The sequence below is a fragment of the Meriones unguiculatus genome, chromosome 6 (genome assembly GCF_030254825.1).
Source record: "Meriones unguiculatus strain TT.TT164.6M chromosome 6, Bangor_MerUng_6.1, whole genome shotgun sequence".
Classification (NCBI taxonomy): Eukaryota; Metazoa; Chordata; class Mammalia; order Rodentia; family Muridae; genus Meriones; species Meriones unguiculatus.
In genome coordinates, this window is record NC_083354.1 from 62,200,870 (window position 1) to 62,217,831 (window position 16,962).

Here is a 16,962-nt window from a genome sequence, read left to right on the forward strand (position 1 = left end):
AAGGTGTGTGCTGGGATGAAGATCTAAGGAGGAGAGGCCAGGCCCTGTACAAAAAAATGTTTGCTATCCTCAAAGCCCCAAGGAAGAAATGTCTATGTGAGCTATCTTGTAGTCCATGTATCAGGGTCCTCCCAGGTGAAGGCAAAGAGAAACTATGAGTCAGGGTGTAGGGTTACAGGAAAGAAGGCATTCTTTATATCCAGGGCAGTAAAGTGAGAGGATGTAGGAGGAATGTTAGAGAACAGAGTGTAAGGTTTAGTGACTATGGGTTGAGTAGGGATAACTGCCTGGTGAATAAGGTGGAGGGCCTGTACTAAGTGGCACACTCCAAAAGGCCTAATCACTGAGAGAATGGGAGTGTTATAAGGTGACTCAGGAGGGATTGGAAGTCCCTGAGAAGGCAAGCAGGTAATGATAGGCTTAAGGCCACGGCAGTGAGTTTCTGAGATGGGAAACTGGGTTTGGAGGGGAAGGAAGAGAGGTTCTAAAGGTGGATGAGGACTGGTGGGTAGCAACTACCGGTGTAGAAATGTCCCATACTTTATGGTCACCTGTGTCTGGTAGAGTTGGAATAGGGCAGTCTGGGATGGGAATCTGTGAGACGACTAGGATTAGGAGAAGGTGGGAATCAGGAGAGATCATAGGAGCGAGAAAGAGGGTAGTCCCAAAGTGGCTGAAGGCATTTTGGCCTAGCAGATAAACAAGGCAGTAGGGCATGGCTGGAAAAGAATGTGAAAATAATCATCATGCAAGAATGCATGGGAGTGATGGGGTCCTGGGTGGAAAGGAGAGAGTTTGGTGATAAGCATGCAGATTTTAAAAAATTACCATCCCTGGGCTAGAGAGATGGCTCAGGTGTCAAGAACACTTGTTTTCATAGAGGACCAAGGTAGCACCCAAATAGTTCTCAACCATCTATTGTTTTGCCCTATTCTTGAGACCCCAAAAGACCAGGAATAGACTCCACTATAAATACATGAGGTTTTTTATATTATTGTTATTGTAAATGTGTTCGAACACGGGATATGAACTTCCTCCATAAACAAGAGAGGAATGCAACCCCATGGTCTAGAGGAACAATGTTTTTAAAGGGCAAAACTGCAAGCAGGGACTTACATGCTTTGGCATTACATGATTGGGTAAGGGAAATTGACTTTTGAAATGATTGGTCCATTTTAGGCGCCAAGACCACAACAGTTCTGGCCTGGTCCTATGGCTGGTTTCCTAGCAACTGTATAACTAGTGAGTGGGGAAAGAATGCAGTAAGGCTAGTTCATCCCCTCAGGGCATTGAGGCTAGTTCTTCCCCACAGGTGGCTGGACATGTCTCCACCTAGCTGGCCTTAGCTCCGGCTTGTGCTTTAAACTTTAAAATAATAGCCACTGATTTTTAATCTTTGGTCTCTCATTTCCCTCTTCCCATGATCATGTGAAGACCCAATCTTGGGTCTTCCAGTAGCCTGTCCCATGGGCAAATCAAGCAGTGTCTACCTGAAAGAGGGGGTGGGAATGAAAGGGGCAGAGACTTGAAGAAGGGAGTCAACACGGGTTTCTGATCTAGACTCATTTATTAGGCACTGAAGCAGCTCTTTTAAAGCAAAAAAAAAAAAGAAAAAGAAACAAACAAACAAACAAACAACAACAAAAAAAAAAACCCAGAAACAACTTTCTCATGATAACAGCTCATTTGCTTCACCTGGCAAAGTGTTCGAGGATTCACTCAAAGTTACACAAAGTTTGCTGTCTGGTTCCAAGGTTGCATGGAGTTTGTTATCTAGTTCTCAGGAGCAGAGCACGCTGCTGGAGAAGCTGCTAATATCAGCTTCTGAGAAGCTGCCAAGGTCAGTTTTTGAGAAAGTGAACTTGAGATTAGACCCCTATCTGCAAAGGCCAGGAGGTAAAACTCCATTACCAGACTCCTTCATTCCAGATATGATCCCTGGAGTCAGTTCTCCAAATTTACCTCTCCATAATGGGATCTGAGTACCATTGCTATATTGCTCACAAGGGTTTCTTCATGAAAGCCATTGAGTAATGTAAAATACAAGGCCTAAAGGTAAAAACCAAAATGAGTAGGGGTCCCTTCAGGGTGGATATAAGGGTACTAAGCCAAAGAGAACTATTGTACCAGGATTTAAACCATCCTCTGGAATCTTTTCTCTCTAGGATCTCTCCAGGCTTTTTGTTCAGTTGCTGCAATACCAGTTCCTACTCTAGCTAAGCAGATACCCAAGATAATAGCTAATGTCAGGGAGCCCCCTTCAACCTACTATTTCAGCCTATTATATGGGATTTGGGGCTGTAGGGCTCTTCTTCTGAAGTTTCTTCAGTGTTCACAATAGGACCATTGGCATCAAGGGCTGAAATGCCAGCTAAAGGCTGGGAAATAGGGCAGTCCTCAGAAGCATCTGGTTAGTTGATCCACCTGAAGAGGCAGGGAGCAATCATGTCAGCTTCTAGCAAATCCAGATTTTCAGCTTGCACACTGTAGCTGATCCTGGAATACAGTCAACCAGGTGAAAATCTGCTAAGACGAATTCAGACTAGAGATAGAAGTTAAACTTTGTCTAATAATTACAGAAAGTGAGGAATCCCAGGACCAAGGGAAAAACTCATCAACTGAATATAGGAAAGCAAAGAATTTACTGTCTCATAAGGATTATACACATGAAAAAAACTCAGAAAAGTAACATATCAGCAAATCCAATATAACAACATTCTGAGAGTAACAGGTGAAACTGCATCCAACTGAATGAGTATCAGTTCTTCTTAGCTGTTTGTTTTGTAACCTTTATAAGCAATTTAAGTGTGTCTACAGTCTAAAACTCTAACACTTCCTGTGGGCACAGCTGTCCGTAATAAGCCACCAATGGAGCTCAGCCACTTTTTGTACACTCAGCATGCACTTTTAGCCCCTACCTCCATGAAACATTGGAAATTTAGGTAGGAATGCATTAGTGGTTTTAGGGGTAAACCCTGGATGCATGAACTTTCCTTAACAAAGCAACTAGAACAAATAGGTTTAAGATATACCTAAATCCTGTGTAAAAGTCTAACTCAGAAATGGCAAATATTAAAAATACCATAGTAAAAACTATGGCTTTTGGGTTAGAGATACACATTAAACACATGTTTTTAGCATGATGAGGTGCACCTTTAAGTCTATCTGCAGAAGACAACCAAGAGGAAATTAAAATCTCAAACTCGTGATTGGTTAAGAAGCCGTCAGTGATCCTTCAACTTATCAGAAATCTAATGATCAATGTCAAAACTCTAAATTTCTGAAATACTTTAACAACATAAGCACAATAGCAAAGAGGGGAGAAATCTAAAATATCTCCCATTTTCAATATGCCTTTAATCACTTTCCTAAGCCATAATACAACTCACATTCACATACCTTAAAATACCTACTTAGACCCTCCAATCTTTCTTGCATTTTTCAACCTTGAAACATTTTCCTAGACCCTTAAACAATATTCTGTAGATTCTCACAACCTAAACTCCTATATCCTCAGACCCTACATAAACTCCACATCTTTCCATCCAGCTATTTACCATAAGACACAGGCAACTAACATGAAGCCTGCAAGACAAACCTGTTTGCCTTTCTAAATAAAAGATCTAGTACCTAGCAGTTCTAACTACCTAATGGACTGACCAATGAACTACAGTGGACCTAATTGTCTGCTCTTTAGCTGCAAAGCTACCATAAGCTTAGCCTAGCCATCAATGTGGTCAGAGACCTGAGAGGGATAAATTGTAAGCTAATTATATGTACCAATCAATGTTCCAATCAAAATGACAGAGATGACTAGTTAGTCCATCACCTGGGCAGCGTCCCTGGCTCATGGCATTATGAGCAGAGGCAGTCTAGTGACCAGGCACAGAAGATGAGAGACTGTTTCTGTGGAGAAAGAAACATGAGAGATAGACATCACCTCGCCCTCAGCAATGTGAAATAATGACTCTCCAAGTGTCCACAGCTTTGTCTACAGTTTAGGCTGGGCCCTAGCAGTGGGCCAGTTGGGGCAGCCTTGCTCAGTGGTTAGCATACCACAATCCAGAGTCACTGTCATCTGTTGTTGTGCCCAAATCTTTTTGGAGACCTTGGGGGACCTACTGCCAGGATTTGGGGACTCTGTCATAATAAGCTCACACATGTTAAAATGCCATACTCATTAGACCTCTGACAAGCTTGAGAGCCAGCATATCTGAGTTACTCTTTGTCTTTAGTTATCTATCTACTTTGCATCCTATAAAACAATGCTATAATTTCTAATCTGGCATATTCCTTAGATGTGTGTTTTGGACTATATTTCAAGTACATCTACATAGACAGAACTTCATAGTTACCCATCCTAGGCTTAATCTTAAAAATATAAACAAAAGACTAACTAAAGCTCAACTGCAGTCATTAGCATAACTTTAACTCTGCTTTTTCTGAACTAAAATCAAAGCAAAACTTTTAATCAGATATAGTTTATAGAGGGGCTAGCAAATCATGCTGATCCAACCACTTGAAATCAAACTCAACAGCAAAATGCTAAAAGGACAAAAATTGCACTTAGCACTATACAGGGAACTGAACACAGCTGGGAGAACTAAACAAAGATGGTGGTAAAACCATGGCTCCACCCTCTTTATCTCTGAACCATCATGGCTGCTAACCACGTGTTGCTGCAGGCAGAGGACAGCAATTCAAAACATAGCCATTAGGTTTCGCTGATGGTATTGCTACCTCCCATGGTATAGCACTGTGGAACATTTATAATTTCCCATAACCAAAAGTTCTGACATTGTAATTAAATAAGTTTTAGAACCAACTATATAACAGAACAGTATAAAACAATTTTAAACTGTACAAACTACTCTGGCCATACCAAATCTATAGGCCACAAAGAAACAACACTAAGCCATTCACTCAGGAACTGGCTGTCAGGCATATATTAAATACAATGGTTAACAATGACATAATATAACCCTGTATAACCCTGGGCTAACATGGAACTGCAGTCTTCTTCCCCCTTTAAAGGGCATAAGAAAAAAAATTTGCATTGAAGAATCATAAGTCTTTTAAATGAAGAACAACATATTTTACAGTTCTTTCTCAAATCATATTTTCAGGTATGAAGAACCAATGCAAATACAGTTCATATGCCCTCTGGCTCTCTATACAAACTCTGACCTTCTGTAACATTCTATGTACCTTCAGGTTAGCTTTTCCTAGCTCTGTACTTCAGGTTTAACCAGACATTCTTACTTTAGAGAAGATATTCTTTCTTTTTTCTTTTTTTGAATCCCAGTTTCTTGCTTTTCAAAAACATAAAAACTTCCATCAAAATCCTTTTTATTCTGACATGATACTGCCATAGCCCAGGGTGGGTTTATTCCATGATTCATTTCTTATAGGCAAAGCAAAAACAAGTCACACCAATACAAAAAAGAAGTTTTCAGAACTGCCAAACTTTTCTAAAACTATTTCCCTTTAGGAGATACAGTTCAAGGTCACACAAACAAGTTTTAAGGAACTTGGTGAAACTTCCTCTTTTCTGTGTCTCAAGGTGAAGGCCAGGGTAAAAGCATGTTTTTTGATAAACAAAGCAGCTTGACAAACAGGCAGCTCTCCACATGATACACTGTAAAAACTGCAATTTTCTCAATTGGCTCAAATTGTATGGTCTGGTTTCATTTGATAAAATTAATAAAATAAATACCACAGGTTTTTGTCCTCCTCCAAAGGATCGAGAAACTGTTCCAAGTTCTTTGTTAGACAGCCCACAGTCATTATTTAAAATGTCTGATAAACTTTAAAATGTTTCATTACCTTAAACATGCTCCAAAACCTATTTTTGCAATACCTTTAGGAGTGAAATCACAAAGCATAACCATAATTTTAAAATCAAATTTTACCAGTGCAAACAAGCCAATCTCTAACACCAACAACAACTTAAAATGAGACTTGCCTTCTTAGTCTAAAAGGAAACAAAATCCATTTCGACTAAGAAATTCTAAAATCTTTTTTTTCTTTCCCTGACCCATACCACATGGCAATCTCAAGATGGCAGAGTCATATCACATGGCATTGCAAGCCAGATGGTTGCTATTCAAACACCTCTATGCTTTTATAGATCATAGGCACACATATATGTTCTAAACAAGAGTTTGAATTTAACCTTTAAACATATCCAATAACTCTTAATCTATAACCAAGACATACTGAACGTATTAACCGTTTAAGATTAGTCAAAAACAAACATATAATGGCCATACATACATTTAAGCAGACAGGCAATACTTTCCTTACTTCCTCCAGCTGTAATTTCAAGCACTTTCTTTTCTCACTCACTTACCAGCTGGCCAGGACCTGTCCTTCTATCAACTGAAAGATTGTGAACTATAGTCCTAACTTCCTTAAAATGAGTCAGAACCAAGTCAAGGGGTTTGGAGGTAGTCAAGAGGTTTTGGAGGTAGTTTGTCACGTACTGTTAGTCAGTCTTTCTGTCAAAAAGAAATCAAAGAAATGAAATGGACAATATCTACAGACAGTAAATCACACAAAACCATAATTACACACAGAGATGGAGCTGCAGCCTCGGACAAAAGTGAAACCAAGGAGCCTCAGGCAAACGTGAAACCACAGACAATAAATCACACACACAGAAATGAAGCAATAGCCTCTGGCAAAAGTGAAAAAAACCTGGCTTCTACTGGGGCTAATTTCCAGGGACCAAAACTGATTCCTCTGAGGCAGGCACAACATCCACCCCAAAGAGGCTAAAACTGATGGTGGTATTCAACATCCACCAAAACTGACAGGTAGGATTCCTCATGCACCCCAGGGCCAGGGACATCTCCTCCTGACCCCATGGCTCTGACTCTCAAGTGTGACTCATACACGTCTCACTGCTCCTACACATATAGACACCTCGAGGCCTTTCAGAACAGAAAACAGAAAGTAGATGCAAACATAAATACTGCACAGAGACACTGAGACAAAAAACACTCACCAGACAACATAAAACCTTCTAGGTCAGAGTCCTGAAGTCTTGGGGATCCCCAGGACAAGTCCCCAAAATGTTGTGCCCAGTTTGTGAGACCCCAAAAGACCAGGAATAGACTCCACAGTAAATACATGGGAGGTGTGTTTTTTTTTTTTTTTTTGTATACATGTTTGAATATGGGATGTAAACTTCCTGTGGAAACAGGAGAGGAACTCGGAACCATGGTCTAGAGGAGCAATGTTTTTAAAAGGCAAAACCAAAAGCAGGGACTTACATGCTTTGGCATTACATGATTGGGTAAGGGAAATTGACTTTTGAAATTATTGGTCCATTTTAGGCACCAAGACCACAACAGTTCTGGCCTGGTCATATGGGCCAGTTTCCTAGCAACTGTATAACTAATGGGCCGGGCAAGAATGCAGTAAGGTTAATTCTTTCCCTCAGGTGGCTGGACATGTCTCCACCTACCTGGCCTTAGTTCAGGCTTGTGCTTTAAACTTTAAAATACCAGCCACTGATTTTTAAGTCTTTGGTTTCTCAGTATAACTCCAGACCCAGGAAATCCAGTACACTCTTATGACCTCAGCAGGCACCAAACATGCAAGTAGGGCATAGACATAAATGCAGGCAAAACCACCCATCCCTATAAAATAAAAATAAAGGGGAAAAGTAGCAGCCTTCCAAAGTTAATAAATATTCTTCTATATGCCACAATTAGTAAAATGTTTTGGTTTTGGTTTTGAAATATTGTCTTAATATATAACCCAAGCTGCTATCTCCTGCCTCAGTCTCCTAAATGCTGGGATCATTCCATAGTCAGTTAGAGTGAAATGTATTAGAAAATTAGCTTTTTAGAACTTCAGCTGCATCAACTTCTGAATGACAAGAGAGAATGGCAGTACCCATTTCCAGAAGATAGTCAAGCTTTTGTAGTGAGGGTGTCTTTCTTTCAAAGCGTTCATCACTTTCATGTCCTCTTCATCCAGGAGCCAGCTGAGCATCCCAAGCCAGATGAGGCTGGGTACTCTCATCACACACTGACAGTGGTGGCCTGAACTTGGATGCATTCTGAGAGATGCCTGCTGATGTTCAGCTCTTGCAGGTTTGGCAGGTTGTTGAGGGCTTGAAAGAAATGTCTGTATCCTTCCTCTGTAATCATGGGATTCATTGAAAGATCTAAGTTCTCAAGTTTCTGGAAGCCTCCACTGGTTGCTACCTTGGCTAGAAAACAAAACATTTATGAAAAGAGAATCCTGAGGCTGTCAATAACGGTGACACATTATTGGTACTACTCCCAACTCTGACAGTGAATGTGGGCACTGCTCAACATGATGTTTTAGAGGTCATTCTTTGAGAGCACCAAACAGCTGCCTGGTGGATAGGGAACCACCTGGCCAAAGGGCAAGAAGGAAGCAGAAACTGGGAATTTGAGCACAAAGAGATTTAGCTGTCTGGGCAATGTGGACTTGTCTTCTGGTCTCACAGAGGGACATATGTCAAGGTAGGACATGGCTATGGAGCAGGTTAGTTCAGAAGTCTGAGAAACTGTGGGAAAAGTGTCTCTGTTTTTGCAGAGAAGGAACAGTGACAGTCCTAAAAGCTTGTCCTCTCACTGGCTACAACAGCGCTTTCCACCTATTGCTGAGTAGGGACTTCCTCGTTACTGAGAGCAGGGGCTATAAAGGAATTGGAGTCAGACTCATGGTGAGTTGGGCCATGACTTTGGAAGTAAAGATCCAGTGGAGTTTCTGTTTGGTATTTAACTGTTTGACTACATTTCCCTAATATGGGGAAAGTTAGGGTAGATTTCACCCAGAATCATGTAGTAGCTTTAGTTTAAAGGCAGATGCCCTAAGAAAGTGTTTCTGCTATGTCGTGAATAGGGATCTTCTGTGATAGTCAGGGGGTATTTCTCATCCTCTGAATCAAGTATTTATAACAGGAACTTTTATTTGCTTATTTGAGTTGTTGTCTTGGAGAATTATTGCCTCTGTCTGCTAACCTAAGTCTAGTACTGGAAGCTTCTGGCTTCCTTACAATCTAACCTAGGCCTAAAATGTTTTCTTCCTCTGAGATTTATAGCTTAATAAGCTCACCCTGAGTTGTTCTTACTGAGCTCTGGGTTGGTTGGCTCAACTCAGCTGCTCTGCCTCAAACTCCTCTCCCAGCTGACTTACTCAATCTGCTTTACTCTTGGCCCCCTAGTTGCTCTGGTTGGCCTCAAAGTAACTCCAGAAACCTTTTCTAATTTTATGGCTCCTTCTCATTCTCAGACTCATTCGGTCTTTACCTGAGTTCTCTCTCTGCAACCTGTATCTATTTCTGTCCTGGTAAAACTGCCTTCTTCTCTCTTCATTTCCCCTTAAGTAGCTTCCTTTTCCTCTCTCTTCTTGTGAGAGTTGGGTGTATCCTATTCTCTCAAATCTTTCTCTGTTTCATCCTTGTTTCTGCCACCTGATTAGACATCACTTTCAAACACGGATGCTTCCTTCTACAAACTAACTTTACCTTTGTTATTTGTGATTAAAGGCATGTACCACCATGCCTGAACCTTAGCTTTCTTTAACTGATACTTGCTCTAGACCAGGCTGAATTTAGATCTGCTTGCCTTTGTCTACTGGATTAAAGAATGTTAGTATTCCAGCTGGATCTCACACACCTAGAAGGTCTTTGGGTGTGATCTCTTGTCAGAACAGCCACGTTCTGAATTACAATTCCTTTATAAATACTAGAGAAAAGTTCAACCCACCCCCCTCTGTGATATGCTGACCCCTGGTTTGCTTTATTCTCTGTATCACATTATGCAGTTATCTGCTTCTATGGTGTGTGTAAGTGCTGTCTCCTAGGTATAAACTAAAACACTGGCCAAGAGTAACCTGTCAGTTGTCCATGGATAGATGGACACTGTTAACACTTTGAGATGGCTCCACAGGTAAGGGCATCTTCTGGGCAAGAAGTTCAACCCATAGAACCCACATTGTTGAAGAGAACCAACAAAATTGTACTCTGACCTCTATAAATTGCCATAGTATATTCCATCTGTCTTTCCATTCTTCTCTATTTGTCAATAAATAAACAAACAAATGAATAAATGTTTTTTAAAACACTTAATCTGGTATGCATTTTTTTTAATTTTTATTTTAATTTCTAACTTTATGTTTATGGGTGTCTTGCCTGCATGTTTTTTAAGTACACCACAAACACACCTATTGTCTACAGAGCTCAGATGATCCCCTGGAACTGGAGTTAAAGGCAATTATGAATACCTGTGTGGCTGCTAAGAATCGGATCCAAGTTCTCTGGAAGAGCATCTAGTGCTCGTAAATGCTGAGCCATATGCCCAGCATATGTCCAGGAGTCATATGCCCAGCATGTGTCCAGGAGTCAGTGTTTCATATCTGGGTAACAGATTTTACTGAGTTTCTATCATGTGTCAGGCAATGAGGGCTGGATTCTGGGAGAAAGAAAGCATCTGTTCTTACATGAGAGAGAGCCAGGGATTATTGGCTCCCAAATCTAAGTGAGATTTAATTTCCATGGAACCCTCATTTTAGAAGATAACAAAAAAAACTATACTCTGAAATCTAGATACTTACCATTGTTAAGACATGCTTTCATCTTTAACATAACTATAGCCATCTTGTCTTCTGTCTCCATTTTGATTATGAGGTGAAATTAAGTCCAAGTTCTCAGGATCTGCCTCCCAAGTGACTAATTTGCTGACAATGAAAAATCTGTCTACAAGGTCAGATTAATCCATTACTCTTACTCTGTTATCTTAGCATTCTGGAAAACCCCTAGCTACAGCTTACTTACCTCACTTAGGACCAATCAACTTAAAAGTTAGCTGATAACACTTTGTCTCGTTAGCCAAAATAAACTTAAAATGTAATACTCCTCTCTCCTTGCCTTCTAAACATGGTCTTTCTATAAAAGCCTACCCTGAGAATGATGTATCAGGGTCGAAGTTCAGTCTGGGCTATGTCTGTGATTGTGATCAGTCTTGGGGTGCGCATTCAATAAACCCTCAGTATCTGACTGAAATCGATCTCTGAGTGGCTGGTGAGGCCATTCTTGGACAGCTGCAACACATTTTCTCTCTCTCCCTCTCTCTCTCATCAATGAATGCCTTAGTGAGGTAGGTATGTTTTTAAATTTTATTTCTAAATTCTTTTGTTTTACTTGGAGAAAGGGCCTCACTATGCTGCCTTGGGTAGCCTGGAACTTGCTGAGTAGAGCAGGCTGCCCTGAAACTCAGAGATCTGATGCTGGGGTTTGGTCTGGTGCTATGGATTCAAATGCTGATTTCAGTGCTTTGAGATTTAGTTAATGCCCTGCCACGGACATTATTAATAATGTTGAAGTCTCTCCTGTAACCATGTGATGAAAAGGAATGCTCCCCATTATCCATGATTGGTTGATTCAAAGGTCTGTATCTAGGCAGGACAGAAGGAGGTAGGTACGGATAAGGTTCCCAGTCTTTGGGGACAGAAGAATCATGGGAAGGAAATGAACAGTCAGGAAGAGAGGAGGAAAGAGAAGGTCGCCATGGGTTAAATGAAGAGAGAACCATATGGGCTGGAAAGTAGGACTCCGGGAATGGCTTGGAAGGGAACACTCCAGATGAAGGATAAGAAAGTATTTATGGAATTATGGATGAGAGGTGGCCCGAATGATTATAACAGATGGAAGGGATGCAGGCTGAGATAGTGAAGGTGGAATTATCTGCCCAGCCCAAGGTGGTACAAGGCAATTATAAAACCTGACAGGTGTCTGCGTTTTCATTTGATTGTAATAGCAGGTTAGATAATATCATCGTAATAATGATGGAGTTAATAATAATATATTTAGCCTATACCATGTTTTCTCAGCAACAGTCAGCCTTCCCTGCTTCCTTAGCACCGAGACTGAGCTTGTCCAGTGCCACTTACACCAACCTAACTGATCAAGAATGTGCCTTGAATGGTGGGTCATAGGAAGATCAAAAGCAAGATGAAGGAAAAGTCATGAAGATAGTGCTGGACGCTGATATTGATATACAGCAAGTGAGCATGACATGCCACCACAGGTAAAGAGCACTGACTGGTCTTCCAGAAAGATCTTACATCTCGACCTGTGCTGTGCACCTAGCTTGAAGATTTAAAAACAAACTAGAGCTATGAGTGTGAACAAGGTGGCAGAGATTGACTGATTGATTGATTGATTCACTTTTGTGGTGCTTAGGCATGAACTCAGGACCTCAAACAATATAAATGAGTACTACTGAGTACATCTCCAGTCCCACAGCTCAAGATTTAAACATATCCTCTGGGATTAATTTTGGTGCAAAGATGGAGACAGGCACTGAGCTCCTCCTTTCAGCGAGCTGGCTAGGAGTCTGCCCTAAAGAAGGTGGGTTCACCTTAAGACAGTGTGTTTTTCTTCTGAGAATTCCTGACCCTGAGTGCAGTACCTACAAGCTAAGCCTCCATGAGGTTTGGTGGGGTCTACCTGGGTTCTGAGGCGCATCACAGAAAGGTATGACTATTTCTTTTTGCTCTGTTCTGTCTTTTTCTTTCCGATGCTGGTTAATCTGAAAGATACCCATCCCTCAGCTCCTCAACTAAAGCTATGGATTTTCTTATACATGAGAATCATTAGAGTGCCTGCGCTGTAAGGGACTGACAATATCTACTACAGACAGACTGTGAAGCAACCTGTGGTGAAGGGGAAAGGTGCAGAGATTTAGTCCTCTGTCTCTCATCTCATGTTTCCTCACCGTAAAGAGATGTGTTCCTTTGTTTCCTTGTTTGTGATCAAAGTCTCCTGTAACCCAACCTGCCATTGAGCTTGATATCTAGACAAGGAACCCCGGAACCTCCCTAGTGTAGACTTACAATCATGTGCCACATCCAACCAAGCAAGTTTTAATCCATCTATGTGATATCTCAGAAATTCCAGCCCCAGAATACCTAAACACATACAGTGTATGAGCATGCTCTTAGAAGCACCTATAGTAGCCAGCGTCTAGAAACAGCACACATGTGGTCAAATAAGAATGGTGCACAGCAGGGAAATCAATACATTCTGGTCACATGTGATACTATGAATATAAGGCACAAACAAAACTTTGGGGTATGTTTATGTAAAGCAGTCCCTATTACAGAGGATTTCCCCACGGGAAAAGTCCAGTGGCAAATGAAGCGATGGTGAGAAAGAGCAGTACAAGGGAAACTCAGCAATTTCCAGCACACTGTCTTCATCCAAGGTGTCGTGAAAGGCAAGAACTCGGAGACGCTGAAGCTGCAGACACTGCTGGACAATCAGTCTGGCCACTTGGTGAATCCCATCCCCAGTGGGAAGAAGCAGTTCCTCCAGGTTCCTGAGAGAACCCAGAGCCAGTGCTGTGGGTGACACAGCAAGCCATCCTCTGTTCCTGTTCCACCATGAGCAGCTGTGACCCAGGCATTCCGTACTCAGGCCCCACCACTAACAGTTCCAAGACATCATGTTGTATTAAATAAAAATGTCCTCTAAAGTGGGAGCCTCTCCTATGGGTCACCCTCCTAGTTGCACAGTGCCTTCGCCCATTCTCCTTGCCATTCCACCTCCAGCCATCACTCTGCAGATACCCATACTTCTCAGTAAAGCACCATCTACCACCATGACAGCCTTCCACCACACATTAGTCCTCCCTAGCGTGACACTCTGCACCTATGATCTCTAAATCTCAACATCTGTGGCCTCACAGAAAACTTAAAAAACTTTCCAGCATAAACCATATTCCATATTTATCTTCAACTTTCCCCTTCCCAGTTCTGGAATAAAACATTTCTACACAGTCCTTAGTTACCACAGGAAAGATAATATTTAGAACTCAAGTCCAGGGATTTAGGCAGTTGGCTCAGTGAAAAAAGTCTTGCCTAGCATGCTGGATACCATGGTACCACACATACATGTACACACACACACACACACACACACACACACACACACACACACACAGAATAAGCTTTGTTTTGCCTCCTTGTTCATCTGAAAGCAAAGCAGGGTGCACTGTTGGCAGCTCTACTGTGCCAGTCATGAAAACTCAGCTATGGGTCTTGCTCTTGCCACATCCATTCAAACCAGCAAATCAGAAATTTCAATCTCAGTGTGCACCACAGACAGTGGTTATGTGAGCATGCCCAGGAAACAGGACCATTAAATTTTGTTAACTGGTTGGTTGGTTGGTTGGTTGGTTGGTTGGTTGGTTGGTCGGTCTTGGCAATCTCGGAACAGAGTCTCAGCCTGTAGTCCAGACCAGAATGGCTAGAACTCGTAATCCTCCTGCCTCATCCTCCCAGTACTCCCAACACATCATAGGCATGTGTTACCACCACTCTTGGCTTCTAGGTGATCTGTCATGAACAGGTAACTTCAGATATCTAGCCACTGAAATAAATCACACTAGTTCTCTGTACAGAAAATGGTTTCAAACCTTTAAAAAGAATGGACATCTGAGCACCTGTGTGTTCGTTACTACAGCCAAGCTTCCAGACTCTCTGGTGGCTGTGTGAGGAGCGTGCGTGTGTACGACTGGAGATATGGATGGCTTGAAAGGTACTCAGAGCTCTCTCTCTGTTCATGGCTCAGAGCAGGTGAGACAGCTCATTGGGAGAGGCATCCGCAGCCAAGCCTGACACCCCAGTTAGACTCCAGGAATCCAGATGGTAGAAAGAGAGAACCAACTGATTCCCACCTGCTGTTCTCTGACTGCCACACCCATGCCACAGCACAGCCACACACAAACACACACAATGAACCCCTGCAAAACAAAAAAACCATGCACAAAAAACTATGAGCCCACACCAACATTTCCACTTTGCTTTTCTCTTTCTGACATATATTTTTGTTGCCCAATTTGCTGTATGGACAGAGCTTCATACGCAAAGCTTCTCAAATTTAGATCGTCACAATGTGTATACAGTAATTTATTTTTAAGGGAACATATGTGGGGCTTCGGAGGAGGCCCAGCAGTTAGGAGCACTTCTTGCCTTTGTAGCAGTCCCTCGCACAGTTCCCGGCCTGCACACTGTGGCTGATAATCGCCTGGATTCAGGGGACTCAAAACCCTCATCTGACTTCTGTGGCCACCAGGCACACATGTGGTGCACAGAGACACATGCGAGCAAAAAGAATAACAGAAATGTCTTAAAATTTAATTAATTGGAGGAGGCAGGTTTGTATTTCCAGGGTCGAACCAGGATGTAGGGGGGCGCGGGTCCTGGGCTTGGATAGCTGGAGGACTTCAGTTACAGCCATGAGTGAAGGGGAACGGCCTGGGGAAGGCCTTGGGCATCTTTGGGCGGTGGGTGACTCCGAGGGGCTGGCGGGCCGGAGAGCTGGCTCCAGGCAGGTCTGACCCATGTCATCCCCGAACTCGCAGAGCGGCAGGTCCTGTCCTCGCTATGAGGCCTCAGCAGGCACCGGTGTCCGGGAAGGTGTTCATTCAGTGAGACTACGGCAGTGGCACGCGCTGCCAGTTCCAGACCAAGTTCCCCGCGGAGCTGGAGAACAGGATTGATAGACAGCAGTTTGAAGAGACAGTTCGAACGCTAAATAACCTTTACGCAGAAGCTGAGACGCTGGGGGGCCAGTAGTATCTTGAAGGCTGTTTGGCTTGTTTAACAGCGTATACCATCTTCTTATGCATGGAGACTCATTACGAGAAGGTCCTGAAGAAAGTCTCCAAATACATTCAAGAACAGAATGAGAAGATATGTGCTCCTCAAGGACTCCTCCTAACAGACCCCATTGAAAGAGGACTCCGAGTTATTGAAATCACGATCTATGAAGACAGAGGTGTGAGCAGTGGAAGATAAACCATAGAATTAAAGATCCCACCTCCAGCTGGGACCTTCGTCTGTCCACTGGCCGATGGCAGAGTGTCCCTACCTCTCCAGAGCTTTATTCTCTTGTATCTGCTGCCAGAGCCACGGTGCCACACCTGGAGTGACCACTCGTCACTCGGCATCCACTTTGTGTCTCCCAATTGTGTAGGACTCTAATCTTGATTCGTTTCCAAGAAAAACAAGGAAGTACTTCATTTTTTAAAATTCAAAGCCATTTAAAAAAAATAGGAAATTGGTCAACCCAAAACAAAGTGTTTTTCTTACTGATAGCAGTATCTCGGGGTCTCTTCATGCCCTTTTGGCCAGTTTCCTAGGTGGCTTTACAATTCCACAAGTCATGTCTTAGCTCAGTTACTTCCCAAAGTTAGTAATGGACGTTGGGGGGTGTTACACCTGTGGTTCGGCTCGTGCACCCCCCGGATCTCCAAAAGCTGCCAGTCTTGATGTGCTGCAGTCTTAAGACTGATTTCTGCTGTTTGATTTCAGAGGCCGAAGCTCCTTGAGAGAATCACATGTCACTTGTTTTAGTATTGCAGTTACTATTAGAGCAGTATTTAATGCAGTTGGGGTTATTTCTTGGAAGCGTTTATGTTCATGCGCATTACCTCCAAGTGTCGGGGTTGTTGTGTGTGTTGCTTGTTCACTACACAAATAAGTAAGCACAATAAGTAGATGCTCAGCCATCAGTATGCCTGGCCCTGCTCTGTCTGTGTGTAATAAGCAAGTGTGCTAAGCACTTCACACTAGTTTTGTTACGAATATAACTTAGGAAAAAACTGATAGGAATACTACTGTTTGTTGCTACTTTGTCATCTGCTCATAAACCCTGACTCATAGCCTCCTCACACACAGTATCCAGGGCTCAGAAATCTTTTGATTGACGTAAGTAAGCTTTGGCTTCCACATAACTTGCAAGTTGAAGTCAGTTTCTCCAGCTCTTAATTATCTCTCACTCTTATAATTGGGATCGCTTATGTCCTATCTTTTGGGAGTTTTGAGAGCACTGTATTTGGGAGAAAGTTAAGAAATAGAAGGAATGAATGAAACAGTTAAAAGTCTAACTTTTAGAGATATTGTAGGTGCTAA

General features: G+C 42.3%; 1 pseudogene; it reads left to right on the forward strand.

The window, feature by feature from the left end:
* Window positions 1-15,219: 15,219 nt before the first annotated feature.
* LOC110542711 (golgin subfamily A member 7-like) lies at window positions 15,220-16,256 on the forward strand (annotated as a pseudogene).
* The last annotated feature ends 706 nt before the right edge of the window (window positions 16,257-16,962 follow it).